Raw genomic sequence first — 14,978 nt, 5'->3', positions numbered from 1 at the left:
TTGTTGTGTTCTGAGTCCGGTGGCCATTTTTAAATGAAAATAGATTGATGAAGTTTGCTAAGACAAGATGGTTGATAATGATCATGGGCAGTTGTTTCCCATGAGACAAAGTGGTATTGTTGTGTAGTTACGAGACATGTTCGTTATAATAAACAAACGTCAAGAGTTTTAGGGACGAGAGTGACAGAATTCGGTGGTAACTAGAGTAAATCACTGAAACGGTTAACTATATACATAGGTATGAATTTATCTTCATTTTTTATAGACGAAAACGTTTATGTTAATTGTCAGTAAGTTGACTGTATGTTATACACCTCCAGAAGGGGGGAATGGCCCCCTCCCCCGCCATAGTCAGCCCCGGCCGTCATATTGTCTCATGTGATTACTAACAGTCAGCATCATACGTGTTGTCACGTCCCTAAACCTTGTATATATATACCATGTGTGTCTGTGTGTGTGTGTTAGGGAGGGACACCTGTAGTATATATATATATATATATATATATATATATATATATTTTTTTTTTTTTATACTTTGTCGCTGTCTCCCGCGTTTGCGAGGTAGCGCAAGGAAACAGACGAAAGAAATGGCCCAACCACCCCCCCCCCCCATACACATGTATATACATACGTCCACACACGCAAATATACATACCTACACAGCTTTCCATGGTTTACTCCAGACGCTTCACATGCCTTGATTCAATCCACTGACAGCACGTCAGCCCCGGTATACCACATCGCTCCAATTCACTCTATTCCTTGCCCTCCTTTCACCCTCCTGCATGTTCAGGCCCCGATCACACAAAATCTTTTTCACTCCATCTTTCCACCTCCAATTTGGTCTCCCTCTTCTCCTTGTTCCCTCCACCTCCGACACATATATCCTCTTGGTCAATCTTTCCTCACTCATCCTCTCCATGTGCCCAAACCACTTCAAAACACCCTCTTCTGCTCTCTCAACCACGCTCTTTTTATTTCCACACATCTCTCTTACCCTTACGTTACTCACTCGATCAAACCACCTCACACCACACATTGTCCTCAAACATCTCATTTCCAGCACATCCATCCTCCTGCGCACAACTCTATCCATAGCCCACGCCTCGCAACCATACAACATTGTTGGAACCACTATTCCTTCAAACATACCCATTTTTGCTTTCCGAGATAATGTTCTCGACTTCCACACATTCTTCAAGGCCCCCAGAATTTTCGCCCCCTCCCCCACCCTATGATCCACTTCCGCTTCCATGGTTCCATCCGCTGCCAGATCCACTCCCAGATATCTAAAACACTTCACTTCCTCCAGTTTTTCTCCATTCAAACTCACCTCCCAATTGACTTGACCCTCAACCCTACTGTACCTAATAACCTTGCTCTTATTCACATTTACTCTTAACTTTCTTCTTCCACACACTTTACCAAACTCAGTCACCAGCTTCTGCAGTTTCACACATGAATCAGCCACCAGCGCTGTGTCATCAGCGAACAACAACTGACTCACTTCCCAAGCTCTCTCATCCCCAACAGACTTCATACTTGCCCCTCTTTCCAAAACTCTTGCATTTACCTCCCTAACAACCCCATCCATAAACAAATTAAACAACCATGGAGACATCACACACCCCTGCCGCAAACCTACATTCACTGAGAACCAATCACTTTCCTCTCTTCCTACACGTACACATGCCTTACATCCTCGATAAAAACTTTTCACTGCTTCTAACAACTTTCCTCCCACACCATATATTCTTAATACCTTCCACAGAGCATCTCTATCAACTCTATCATATGCCTTCTCCAGATCCATAAATGCTACATACAAATCCATTTGCTTTTCTAAGTATTTCTCACATACATTCTTCAAATCAAACACCTGATCCACACATCCTCTACCACTTCTGAAACCACACTGCTCTTCCCCAATCTGATGCTCTGTACATGCCTTCACCCTCTCAATCAATACCCTCCCATATAATTTACCAGGAATACTCAACAAACTTATACCTCTGTAATTTGAGCACTCACTCTTATCCCCTTTGCCTTTGTACAATGGCACTATGCACGCATTCCGCCAATCCTCAGGCACCTCACCATGAGTCATACATACATTAAATAACCTTACCAACCAGTCAACAATACAGTCACCCCCTTTTTTAATAAATTCCACTGCAATACCATCCAAACCTGCTGCCTTGCCGGCTTTCATCTTCCGCAAAGCTTTCTCTACCTCTTCTCTGTTTACCAAATCATTTTCCCTAACCCTCTCACTTTGCACACCACCTCGACCAAAACACCCTATATCTGCCACTCTATCATCAAACACATTCAACAAACCTTCGAAATACTCACTCCATCTCCTTCTCACATCATCACTACTTGTTATCACCTCCCCATTTGCGCCTTTCACTGAAGTTCCCATTTGCTCCCTTGTCTTACGCACTTTATTTACCTCCTTCCAGAACATCTTTTTATTCTCCCTAAAATTTAATGATACTCTCTCACCCCAACTCTCATTTGCCCTTTTTTTCACCTCTTGCACCTTTCTCTTGACCTCCTGTCTCTTTCTTTTATACATCTCCCACTCAATTGCATTTTTTCCATGCAAAAATCGTCCAAATGCCTCTCTCTTCTCTTTCACTAATACTCTTACTTCTTACTTACTATATATATATATATATATATATATATATATATATATATATATATATATATATATATATGTGTGTGTGTGTGTGTGTGTGTGTGTGTGTGTGTGTATTGTCGGAACCACTATTCCTTCAAACATACCCATTTTTGCTTTCCGAGATAACGTTTTCGCTTTCCACACATTTTTCAACGCTCCCAGAACTTTCGCCCCCTCCCCCACTCTATGACTTACTTCCGCTTCCATGGTTGCATCCGCTGCCAAATCCACTCTCAGATATCTAAAACGCTTCACTTCCTCCAGTTTTTCTCCATTCAAACTTACCTCCCAATTGACTTGTCCCTCAACCCTACTGTACCTAATAACCTTGCTCTTATTCACATTTACTCTCAGCTTTCTTCTTTAAACGCACTTTACCAAACTCAGTCACCAGCTTCTGCAGTTTCTTACATGAATCAGCCACCAGCGCTTTATCATCAGCGAACAACAACTGACACTTCCCAAGCTCTCTCATCCCCAACAGACTGCATACTTGTCCCTCTCTCCAAATCTCTTGCATTCACCTCCCTAACAACCCCATCCATAAACAAATTAAACAACCATGGAGACGTCACACACCCATGCCGCAAACCGACATTCACTTTCCTCTCTTCCTACACGTACACATGCCAAACATCCTCGATAAAAACTTTTCACTGCTTCTAACAACTTGCCTCCCACACCATATATTCTTAATACCTTCCACAGAGCATCTCTATCAACTCTATCATATGCCTTCTCCAGATTCATGAATGCTACATACAAATCCATTTGCTTTTCTAAGTATTTCTCACATACATTCTTCAAAGCAAACACCTGATCCACACATCCTCTACCACTTCTGAAACCACACTGCTCTTCCCAAATCTGATGCTCTGTACATGCCTTCACCCTCTTAATCAATACCCTCCCATATGATTTCCCAGGAATACTCAACAAACTTATACCTCTGTAATTTGAGCACTCACCTTCATCCCCTTTGCCTTTGTACAATGTTATATGGCTGCGAGGCGTGGGCTATAGATAGAGTTGTGCGGAGGAGGGTGGATGTGCTGGAAATGAGATGTTTGAGGACAATATGTGGTGTGAGGTGGTTTGATCGAGTAAGTAATGAAGGGGTAAGAGAGATGTGTGGTACTAAAAAGAGTGTGGTTGAGAGAGCAGAAGAGGGTGTTTTGAAATAGTTTGGTCACATGGAGAGAATGAGTGAGGAAAGATTGACCAAGAGGATATATGTGTCAGAGGTGGAGGGAACGAGAAGTGGGAGGCCAAATTGAAGGTGGAAAGATGGAGTGAAAAAGATTTTGAGTGATCGGGGCCTGAACATGCAGGAGGGTGAAAGGCGTGCAAGGAATAGAGTGAATTGGAACGATTTGGTTTACCGGGGTCGACGTGCTGTCAGTGGACTGAACCAGGGCATGTGAAGCGTCTGGGGTAAACCATGGAAAGTTTTGTGGGGTCTGGATGTAGAAAGGGAGCTGTGGTTTCGGTGCATTATACATGATAGCTAGAGACTGAGTGTGAACGAATGTGGCCTTTGTTGTCTTTTTCTAGTGCTACCTCGCACATATGCGGGGAGAGGGAGTTATCATTTCATGTGTGGCGGGATGGCGATGGGAATGAATAAGGGCAGAGAGTATGAATTATGTACATGTGTATATATGTATATGTCTGTGTGTGTATATATGTGTATGTATACTTTGAATTGTATAGGTATGTATATGTCCGTGTGTGGACGTGTATGTATGTACATGTGTATGTGGGTGGGTTGGGCCATTCTTTCGTCTGTTTCCTTGCGCTACTTTGCTAACGCGGGAGACAGCGACAAAGTATAAGTATGATATATATATATATATATATAGTTTCATTACAGCCATGTTCCACGTGTTTGGGTGAGAAGCATGGCTCGAGGATGTAACAGACCCATGAGTAGTAGTGGAGTCAGATGACTCGCATGGCAGACGAGTAAATAGATTGACTCGGGTTATTTCCTTTGTGTTGTGAGGCTGGCGGATCCGTGTCATACAGAGCGGAGTGAGGGAGGGGGTAACGGTCGGTGCAGGCAGGTATGTTGTCTGACCTTTGCTTGCAGGGGATATTGGTCTCTCTTCATCACTGATGTGACGGTGGATTTTTCATGGTGTTACCCGTGTGAATCCCTGGGCACTGGTGGGTGGCTCGGTGGATCTGGTGTTACACAGATTTTTAAAGATCATAGTCTTTCTGTATTGATCGACACCGTGGAGACCAGACCAGTCTGTTTCTCGTCAAGTTTACGTAAACTACCTCATGAATTCCGTAGTTTATATCAGGCGTTATTTCTCTAAAACTTTTGAAAATTTTGCTTTGCCTGCGTGTCTAGTTTTCAAGGGCGGGAGTGGGTGTCCTTGCCAGGTATTCATGTCGTGCATGGCGGGGGCTGGCAAGTCGCTGGTAAACCGTTACACCTTAACTGTAGTCCTCCATGATTTACCTTTGACTCTCTTTCAGTTTACCTCCGTCATTGCTCACAGTTGTCTCACTCGAGTACATGTATGAAGGTACAGAATGAACTGTTGTATCATGACAATAGACATGCACTGTAGATGTATGTATTCATGTGGTGAGTGATGGTTACACACATTTCAGTAGTACAGTAGTTGGGTCGTGGGAATACAAAGTGTACATCTATTGGTCGTGCAGTATATTGTGCACAGTTATAGGTCCTGCAGTATATCGTGTACAGCTATAGGTCGTGCAGTATATCGTGTACAGCTATAGGTCCTGCAGTATATCGTGTACAGCTATAGGTCCTGCAGTATATCGTGTACAGCTATAGGTCGTGCAGTATATCGTGTACAGCTATAGGTCCTGCAGTATATCGTGTACAGCTATAGGTCCTGCAGTATATCGTGTCAGATGTAAATGTTAAACTTTAGTTTTCTCTTTCCACGCTCCCTGCCGGTCACTCCCTGCTGGACGTGGCTCCTCCACCTTGCAACACAACGCCACACCCTCCACAACCCTCCGCCCTCGGCCTATGCTGATGTCTTCATGCCACATCCTCTGCTCTGCTCGCCTGTCGTCACGGCCACGCTTAGGTTGAACGAGCATCAGAATGGCGCCAACAGCCACTATCGAAACTATCTCCATCGTCCGTCCACTAAAGGTAAGTCACGTGCTTCTGTTTACCTTGAGGGCCGCATGCGGTCCACCTAAGACAATCGATCAACCGTGCATCACATTGGCCCTCTCCCCTGATGCGCTGCCCACATGTTTGGCCTTGCTCGCTGTGTTTACTCTCCTCGGGACTCCGTTAACACATTTCTCGTGTGTGTGTGTGTGTGTGTGTGTGTGTGTGTGTGTTGGGGGTCGTGTTTTGCAAGAGTGCAAATATGGTGTGAGGGAACGCCAGTCTGTGGGCAGCACGTTGTCTTGAAGCTACTGGGAGGCGCCTAGCACCACCGTTGCGTAGATATCCATCATCATATTTCACTCGAGGAATTATGGTGGATTTATGGATTGATTAGTCTGAGTGTTATCATCCTTCACAGTTGAGCAACTTTGGTGAACGTTGGCATTTTCCTGGTAGGCGACCTGTATTGTGGTGGAGTTTGTTTACATAACCACCTGCCTCTTAATGTCGCGGTAAAGTCAGCGTTATTTGCCCTAATGATTGATGTTCCTGGAATACACGAGATGGAATTCAGTTGAGCCAGAGACCCAAGATCAATATCCCGTATGTAGGAGACACTCACAACACTAACTTGAGAAGCCCCAGTAACGGGAGCACTTCGGCCAGCTGCAGACAGGGTAACGATTTTCTTCAGTCTGTGATTACGTTGCGGCGGAATGTTGTCCATAGCATAATGATCCAGAGCGATGTCCCAGTGTGCGTCATTTCTCCAGTGTTTGGTTTGACTTTACCCTCGTTTACCATGTTCATTCCTCTTGCTATTGACAGCTCGACACTGTTTATTGAGCCAACAATATGCACTGCAGTGTTATCTATAACTGTGTGTGACTTAGTACAACAGGTCAGAGTCCGCAGGTAGCGGAGCCTGCACCGCTTAAAGGTGTGGACCCGTTGGCGGGCTGGAGGAAAAAGTAAACAGGAAAGAATGAAGAGGGAAATTTCCAGGGGAACCTTCTGAGGTGGAGGAAACCTTGGGCATTGTTCTCGTGGTGAAGCTATGATACCCTGTAAGTGGCCGTCTTTCCCTGACGAGGTTTATAGGTTATTCGACTTGGCTTCGGCATTGTTGTCTCGTTATTTGTGTTCATTCAGAACGTCAGCAGTAGTGTTGCACCTGATGGCACTCGATCATTCATGGATGGAAGTCATAGGTATTGTGATGAATACAGTTAGTTCTGAGTGAAAGTTTGGTGGTTGGGAAACACGCAGTGAAACACTGAGTTCTGTTGACGATGTATCTTGACTGATGGTAGATATTTCTACAGAAACATACGTTATTATTTTTTTTGCATCTCGAGCTTATACTGAGGAGTTTCAGTTGGTTGTAAAGAACCGCTGCACGAGGAATAGTGGAGCCGGGAACCCAGACTCATTGTGACGTCATTGGGGTCAGGGACTGGAAGGGAACATGGAATTAACTCTCTCCCTAGCGAGGGTAATTATTCTTGCGCCAGATATACTGTAGCATATGGGGATGAACTAGTAGCACGATTAGTTCAGAGACGCGTAGAAATGTCAGTGAAGTAGTAATTAAAGAACATTTTATTTTTGATAAGTAAAGCAGACGTCGGAATTCTGAGCCAAGCTCGTAGGTGCTGCCGCTGTAGATGTAATGGTTCGAGAAGCGATGCTTGATTGTACTGTGTGTGTCTTAGGTGGGACACGGCCGTAATGATGGTGCACCAGGTGACAGTCAGGTCCGGGACTTCTGTGCACTCGGACAGTGTTGCCCACTGATGACACCATCTCCACAAACAAGTCTGTCATAGTAAACAGGCCTGAGACATGGCTTACCCCTCCGGCTGTAGGTGACAGTGGTGAAATTATGTCCGGATCAAACTCTCCAACCCAGCAGTAATGTAAGGTCCTGCTTGATCACAGCGCAGACTTAAAGGAGACAATGATGGCAACATTGACGAAGAAATCCTTTCATTAATCATTCATTTAACAACTGCGAACTGATGATGTTTAGATGAAGGAAACCCTGTATAGAGGCAGCCCCGTCGATTCACGATCACTTACTGAAGATAAGGAAATTTGGTGGGTCGTTTGACTCCTCAAAAGGACGCTCCGACACGACCCCTGAAGGTCTTATCCTGGTGCTGAAGGGTCGTGCTTCTTGATGAAGGGGTTTAATGGGAAGGGAATCATTACTGTGTTGAAGGAGCGGCGTTTGTGTTTCTCATAGTAGATAAAAAGCTGAATGTCTCTTGTCTGTGGTGGATCACAGGACTCGAGGCATTTCCCTCTCTGTTACATATGGGACGTATGGAAACGAATTCCGTGTTCGTAGTGAACAATGTAAGATAGGAGAATGTAAGCGATCGTGTTGGTGCGTCATAAACATGTGTAATGTGAAGGTGGAACTTGGGGTAAGACGAGTCGATTGATTTTCTTAACTGGTGTTTATATATGTCGTGAGCTGGAGGAGCAGGGGGCAGGGCAGGGACCAGGGGCAGGGGGCAGGGCAGGTGACCAGGGGCAGGGGGCAGGGACCAGAGGCAGGGGTCAGGGCAGGGACCAGGGCTGCAGGAGGAAGGTGTGTGACTCACCTGTTGTTATAGATGACATCGCTCTTCGCGACAGCACCAGGGTCGGCGGGTGCCTGGGCGGCGCTCCTGCTTGCAAGCGGCTACAATTTTAGTAACAGTGTCGACCTGGGGTTATTTTGGTCGTGGCAATGACTGTAGGAGCACTGGTGGTATCATGAGAGATACTGAGGGATTGTGTACTTGTATGTGTTAAGTCATGGGTCATGTGGCTGTAAGTGTACCTCAGCAGAGTGACATATAGGCTGCCCCGCTGTCTTTCCTCACGCACGCGGGGCCAACCTACCTTACGTTACGACAGTCTCGGTCCTCTGACCCCACACTTCGATCCACGACCTTACTTTCCTCTACTTTCCCTGAAGTTAGATTCGGAGGCCCTCAACCTCCCCAGCCTATCGTAGGACTCTCCTTACCTTACCTTACGATGTTTTAGGAGGATCTGATTCCAAAGCCATGATCCAGGACCAAGTGGTCTTGGTCCCAGTCATGCAGTGGTGGAGGCCATGATCCAGGACCAAGTGGTCTTGGTCCCAGTCATGCAGCGGTGGAGGTCATGATCCAGGACCAAGTGGTCTTGGTCCCAGTCATGCAGTGGTGCAGGTCATGATCCAGGACCAAGTGGTCTTGGTCCCAGTCATGCAGTGGTGGAGGTCATGATCCAGGACCAAGTGGTCTTGGTCCCAGTCATGCAGTGGTGGAGGGCATGGTATGTAGAGCATATTTCTTATTAATTTTTTCTCTCTTCTTTTGCGCCTTTTTATATTCTGTTCAAGGTCAAGCCTCGACGAGGCCTTCTGTACGTGACTGGAGCCTTTGACGCATGAGGAGGAGGAGCGTGAAGTGGGTGGGGTAAGCACCTCACCCTAGCTGGTGTGGTCCACACTGTAGGTGGACGACATGGTCTTGCACGGCTGTGGTTTCTGATGTGCTGAGGTAGAGGCAAGGTCCCTCCTTGTTCTTCATGTCTGATTCCCCTGCATAGTGTCGTGCTACAGTCAGGCTTCAGCAGAATTGAATTAAAATGATTTCAAGTTGGATCCACAGCTGTATTATTATGTGTTTGTTAATGGCACGAGGAATGTAATATGTGTATATGCAGAGTGACTGGTGTCACCACTCTGTGTACTGGTATGGTAGTATACATGTGTACGTGTCATTAAAGCTCTGTGCTGTGTATAGAGAAGTAAGTGTTACGTATTGTGTGTACAGGTAAGGTAACGTCACCTGTTGTGTGTGTACAGGTAAGGTAACGTCACCTGTTGTGTGTGTACAGGTAAGGTAGCGTCACCTGTTGTGTGTGTACAGGTAAGGTAGCGTCACCTGTTGTGTGTGTACAGGTAACTGTTGTGTGTACATAGGTAAAGTAGCACCAACTCATGTGCGTGTATTTGTATGATAGTGACACCTTTTGTGTGTATACAGATAAGGTCGCACCATTTGTTGTGGATGTATAGATAAGGTAATGGCACCTTTTGTGTGTATACAAATAAGGTCGCACCATCTGTTGTGGATGTATAGATAAGGTAATGGCACCTTTTGTGTGTATACAGATAAGGTCGCGCTACATGTTGTGTGTGTATATAGGTAAGATTGTTGTGTATGTACAGGAAACGTAGCACCACCTTCTGCATGTGTAGAGGTCGGGTAAGGCTGTTTCTTTGTGTACAGGCGAAGGTGCGTATGATTGTACACATTGTGTTTGTGTGTGTGTGTGTGTGTGTGTGTGTGTGTGTGTGTGTGTGTGTGTCTTGTTTGTGTACAGGTCGGGTGAGTGCCACGTGTCGTGTGTGTGCACGTGATGCGATACCTTGTGTTGTAGGTGTATGTGCACGTGGGAGGAGGGAGGTGCAGCCCTACAGGTGTGCTGGCGGTCGTGTCAGACGGCACGAGTCTGGGCTTGACTGTGTTGTCGGCATAATTTAATTAAATGCTTGACCCCTTGACGTCAAAGACCCAACTAATTACTGCTGGTGAAGCCGGCGTTTGGAGGATACTTAATTAGGTTAAACTCCACCGGGAGTGGAATGTCTGGTGATCGTGTGTAAAGGTGAGGCAGCTTATGATTCCAGAGAGACTGCTCGTGTACCCATCCTAGTAACGACCTTTGCCTGAACATTTCGAGTCTGTCTTTTTCACTACAGAGTATTATACGCTGTTAAGCAAGCGCTGTTTTGATGGGGGCGGGAGGTTAAACATGTGGAAATATGTGTGACGGATGTTGTAACTTGCAGTGATGAAGCTGTGGATGTTTCATTATTGCCAAGAGCAGAGAAATTACTGTTGACATCTCCCGGTCTTGAAGGGGGCGGAGGCGCAGAAGAGGATACACAGTGAACGGACGGACGGTCTGGGGAGTGAGGGGCCTCAGTGATTGAATAATAAGTTACTTAGAAAAATGTTAACAAGGATTGAACAGCATTGAATGAATTATTCTGCAATTTGCTTCGTAAGTGAACTGTTTACAAAGACTGAGCAAGTGTGATTGGGTTATGTAACAAGGTTATTGTCTGACATGAAGGCAAAGCTAAATCTTCAACTTTACGATGAACAGAGAATATGATGACAGGTGAGGTTAGGTGCGGTGAGGCTGGGTGACACGTAGCGCCACACCTCACCCTCACACACATTCATTGTTACCCAAATCATGTTAACATTTTCCTCACTACGTAAACTATAATGTCATTCAGTCACTGAGGCCGCTCAGTCCCTGGATCATTTGCGCACTTTGTATCCTCATCTGCGCCACCGCCCACATGATGGGGAGCAGTGCGCAATAAATCAGTCGCAATTGCGGCAAAAATACAAAAAGACTCAGTTCCACCACCATCATGTGTCACTGCCATACATTCACATACAACCTGGAGTGTGTTGTTATAACTTGTTGTTAAGCTGACGGTCTTGTCTCGCTCTACCATCCCAGTTGTTCATGGGTTTGATCATCCTTGCTGTGGTGGGCCCGACCGTCACCTTAATAAGACGGTGCGCACGTCTCCTGTGTACATGCAGAACTTGTCAGCTTGTGTATCTATCTTGTTTGTATGTATCGTGTTTGTAATTATCTTGTTTGTCTGTATCGTGTTTGTATCTATCTTGTTTGTCTGTATCGTGTTTGTGTCTATCTTGTTTGTCTGTATCGTGTTTGTGTCTATCTTGTTTGTCTGTATCGTGTTTGTGTCTATCTTGTTTGTTAGTATCATGTTTGTTTGTATCGTGTTTGTATCTATCTTGTTTGTATCTATCTTGTTTGTATGTATCGTGTTTATATCTATCGTGTTTGTATCTATCTTGTTTGTCTCTATCGTGTTTGTATGTATCGTGTTTGTATCTGTCTTATTTGTATCTATCTTGTTTGTATGTATCGTGTTTATATCTATCGTGTTTGTATCTATCTTGTTTGTATCTATCGTGTGTGTAATATTCCTCCACCATTCCCTGTGTTAGTAGGGTGGAGTTCTCCCTGAGCTGGTGGTTGACCATCTCCCGGGGTCTCCAAGTGGCCTCACAGTTACTGTCTTTGTGCACGTCCGTCCGTCGAGCTAGTACGTTCCCGCTCAGTCTTGCCAGGTCGCGGGATTCATTGTCTTGAACGTGCCTGCAGAATGCTGGCTGTCATTGTGCTGTGACGCATTACTTTTCCATACGTTTTTTTTCCTTTGGATACGAGTGATGAGTAGGGAGGGAGGTGCATTGCTGTTCCAGCGATGCGGTGTTTGTATGTACCAGCTCGACGTTGTATGATGGTACGCAGAGTTCTGTGACGCTCTTCAGGTCATCATCATTATTTGAAGTGTACCAGCCACTCGTCCACACACACACACACACACACACACGTTGTCTGCACACTTCACTTGACTTCATAGACCTTCCCTAACTCACCAACCTTCTTGTGTGTGGATGGCAGCTTCTCGCGGTCCCTTGTGATGTGGTGGCCTTTCCAACCACCAGTAAGTGACTTGAAATGAATAAGTGATGACACGAAGTATATGTCAGGCTTTACGTACGGTAAGGTACCACACTGTGATGGTCAGGCAGCTGCACGAGGCGAGTGATGTTCTCATGGGAAGCATGGCTCTATGCATGGTTACTGTGGCCTCATGCCAGCCTCTCCTCATACCTTCATGGAATATTATCAGATCAGTGATCAGGTCACAAGTGGCTCTGGTTTCAGTCCATTATGCATGACAGCTAGAGAAACGGATGTAAGCTAACACGAGAGAGAGAGAGAGAGAGAGAGAGAGAGAGAGAGAGAGAGAGAGAGAGAGAGAGAGAGAGAGAGAGAGAGGACTCACCAGAAATATCTGTAGAAGAGAAGGGGAGAACCATCGCTTTAGCGCGTGTCAGTTGAGTCAAGTTTTGTGGTCAGACTGGTAAAGTTGATGAGTGGGACTGCTGCAGACTTGGGCTCTGTATCATCACCCCTGATGATATGACACGAAAATGCACTTGGGAACATACCGTGTTTCATTTTCCTCGTGGTTATCAGCATATATATATATATATATATATATATATATATATATATATATATATATATATATATATATATATATATATATATATAAAGACTGAATGGAGGTAGGAGGAAAGAAAGGTTTTCCAGGTCCGGCCTCAAAACAGGAGGGCCTGAACTGTGGATTAGTGGAACAGGGAACTCTCAGTACGGGCAGATGCACTTGCTGTTACTGGTCGACCAGAAGTTGAAAATAAGTTTAACTCTGAAAATTTAAGATTTTGTTATAGTTGTCTTTAGATATGTCCTTGATAGAATGAAGACATGTAAGTAGAAATGTGTTTAAAATGTGTTTGCAGTGCCAATGAATTGTAGTGGTAGTAATGTAGGAGATAAGGAAATGTGTTGCATTCGTTTTGTTACAAGTGCATGTTGAATTGGTCGGGAATTGATTAGCTGATCCTATGGGAAAAGTTAACATAGGATACAATTTCATGTACCTAAACATACTGGTACAGGACAGTTGAAGAACAGTGACAATAGGAAATGTAGACAGAGAGGAAATAAAAGAAAGAGAAGATTATAAAGGAAACATGAAGAGTTTAAAGTAGAATGATAAAATGTACAGTTTTGAAGTTTCATTAATAGAATGAACGTAGACCTATGACTATGGCCACAACAGGACCAGAATACAGGAAGTGGATGGGAATATGGAATACGTTGTGTGGAATGTATGTAGGAGAAGGAGAGGGAACACGACCATTATGTATAAGACTTTTATACCCTTCTTAGGTTTAGAATAAATCGAGATGGTTTGATAAATGATTTTAGTAAATATAAAGAAATAACGGAATTATCCGATTTATGACGCTCGTGGCCAGTTGTCGCTGCAGGAAGCTGTAGTAGATAAGGTCACGTGTCTCATCAAAAATAGATTTCTTTTTTATGCTACGATTGAAGAGAAATGCATTGGAAGAATACACAGCCTAAGAGGAAGAGGATGTAATCCTTCATCCTGTTTTCAACAACACTTTGAGCAGAGACAAAGTATCTTTCCATAGAAGGAAGAAAGGATTTTCTTACCTACGTTTTTAAAGTGTCAATACTGACATAGAGGGAGGCCTGCCGGGGGAGGAAGTGTAGTTAGTATGGCGTTATATGAGTGTGGTTGGATGAAGCAACTGGGCACGAGATTGTGTTGCTGAAACATGTTGGAGTGAAGGTAGAAAACAGATCCAGACTGTTGGGAAAATGGTCGCGTCTCCTTGGAATATGGGGTCAGGGTGGTTGATAACTTTGTACAAATCATTGTAAATGAAAACAATTATGATTCCAGTACATCCCGACCATCTGTGTGTGTGTGTGTGTGTGTGTGTGTGTGTGTGTGTGTAGACCCAACTATTACTGTGGTATACTGTGAAATCCTCTCTCAGTATAGGACCTCATCCTGAAGGATGGAGGATGTCACGGCTTTAAGGTAGGACATTTGACAGTCGAATACTTTAATAATGTTGACAGACTCAAAGGAAGACTGACACTGGTAGCTTGGAGACAGATCTGAACACAGATGGCGTTGCTGCTTCGAGGTTTACCGTCCACGATGCGTACAACAGGCGTATCAGTGTTGCACTGAGCACAGACCCTTCTTCTGACGCGTGATCGTGCATGAATGTTGCATCTGGAGATGTGCAAGGGGTTAGTGATAACATCATTAGGTATGGACGTCCCTGGTCACTGTTGCTGACGGTGATGCAAACTGCAGTTGGCTCGTCTCTCAGACGTACACCCCCTTTGTGCTTTGTAGACCAGCGCGTTTCTCCGAAAACCTTGCAGTTCCATACCATCCACCTCGCCATCCACCTCGCCATCCACCTCGCCATCCACCTCGCCATCCACCTCGCCATCCACCTCGCCATCCACCTCGCCATCCACCTCACCATCCACCTCACCATCCACCTCGCCATCCACCTCGCCATTCACCTCGCCATCCACTTCACCAACCACCTCACCATCCACCTCACCAACCACCTCACCAACCCTAGACGAATTGAACCATGTTGAGTCATGTCACATCTCCGTGATGCAGACCCTTATGTTCACACACACACACACACA

General features: G+C 45.0%; 1 long non-coding RNA gene across 1 annotated transcript in view; it reads left to right on the top strand.

Moving 5' to 3' along the window:
* The window catches only part of LOC139756500 (uncharacterized), a 684,713-nt gene that overhangs the window by 169,512 nt on the left and 500,223 nt on the right, over positions 1-14,978 (top strand). The window contains exon 2 of the long non-coding RNA XR_011714361.1: positions 5,770-5,837. This is a non-coding gene — a long non-coding RNA (uncharacterized lncRNA). The remainder of the gene's footprint in view (positions 1-5,769; positions 5,838-14,978) is intronic.

The sequence above is a fragment of the Panulirus ornatus genome, chromosome 22 (genome assembly GCF_036320965.1).
Source record: "Panulirus ornatus isolate Po-2019 chromosome 22, ASM3632096v1, whole genome shotgun sequence".
Classification (NCBI taxonomy): Eukaryota; Metazoa; Arthropoda; class Malacostraca; order Decapoda; family Palinuridae; genus Panulirus; species Panulirus ornatus.
The sequence above is the reverse complement of the archived record's forward strand: the minus strand, read 5'-3'. Positions and strand labels throughout refer to the sequence as shown.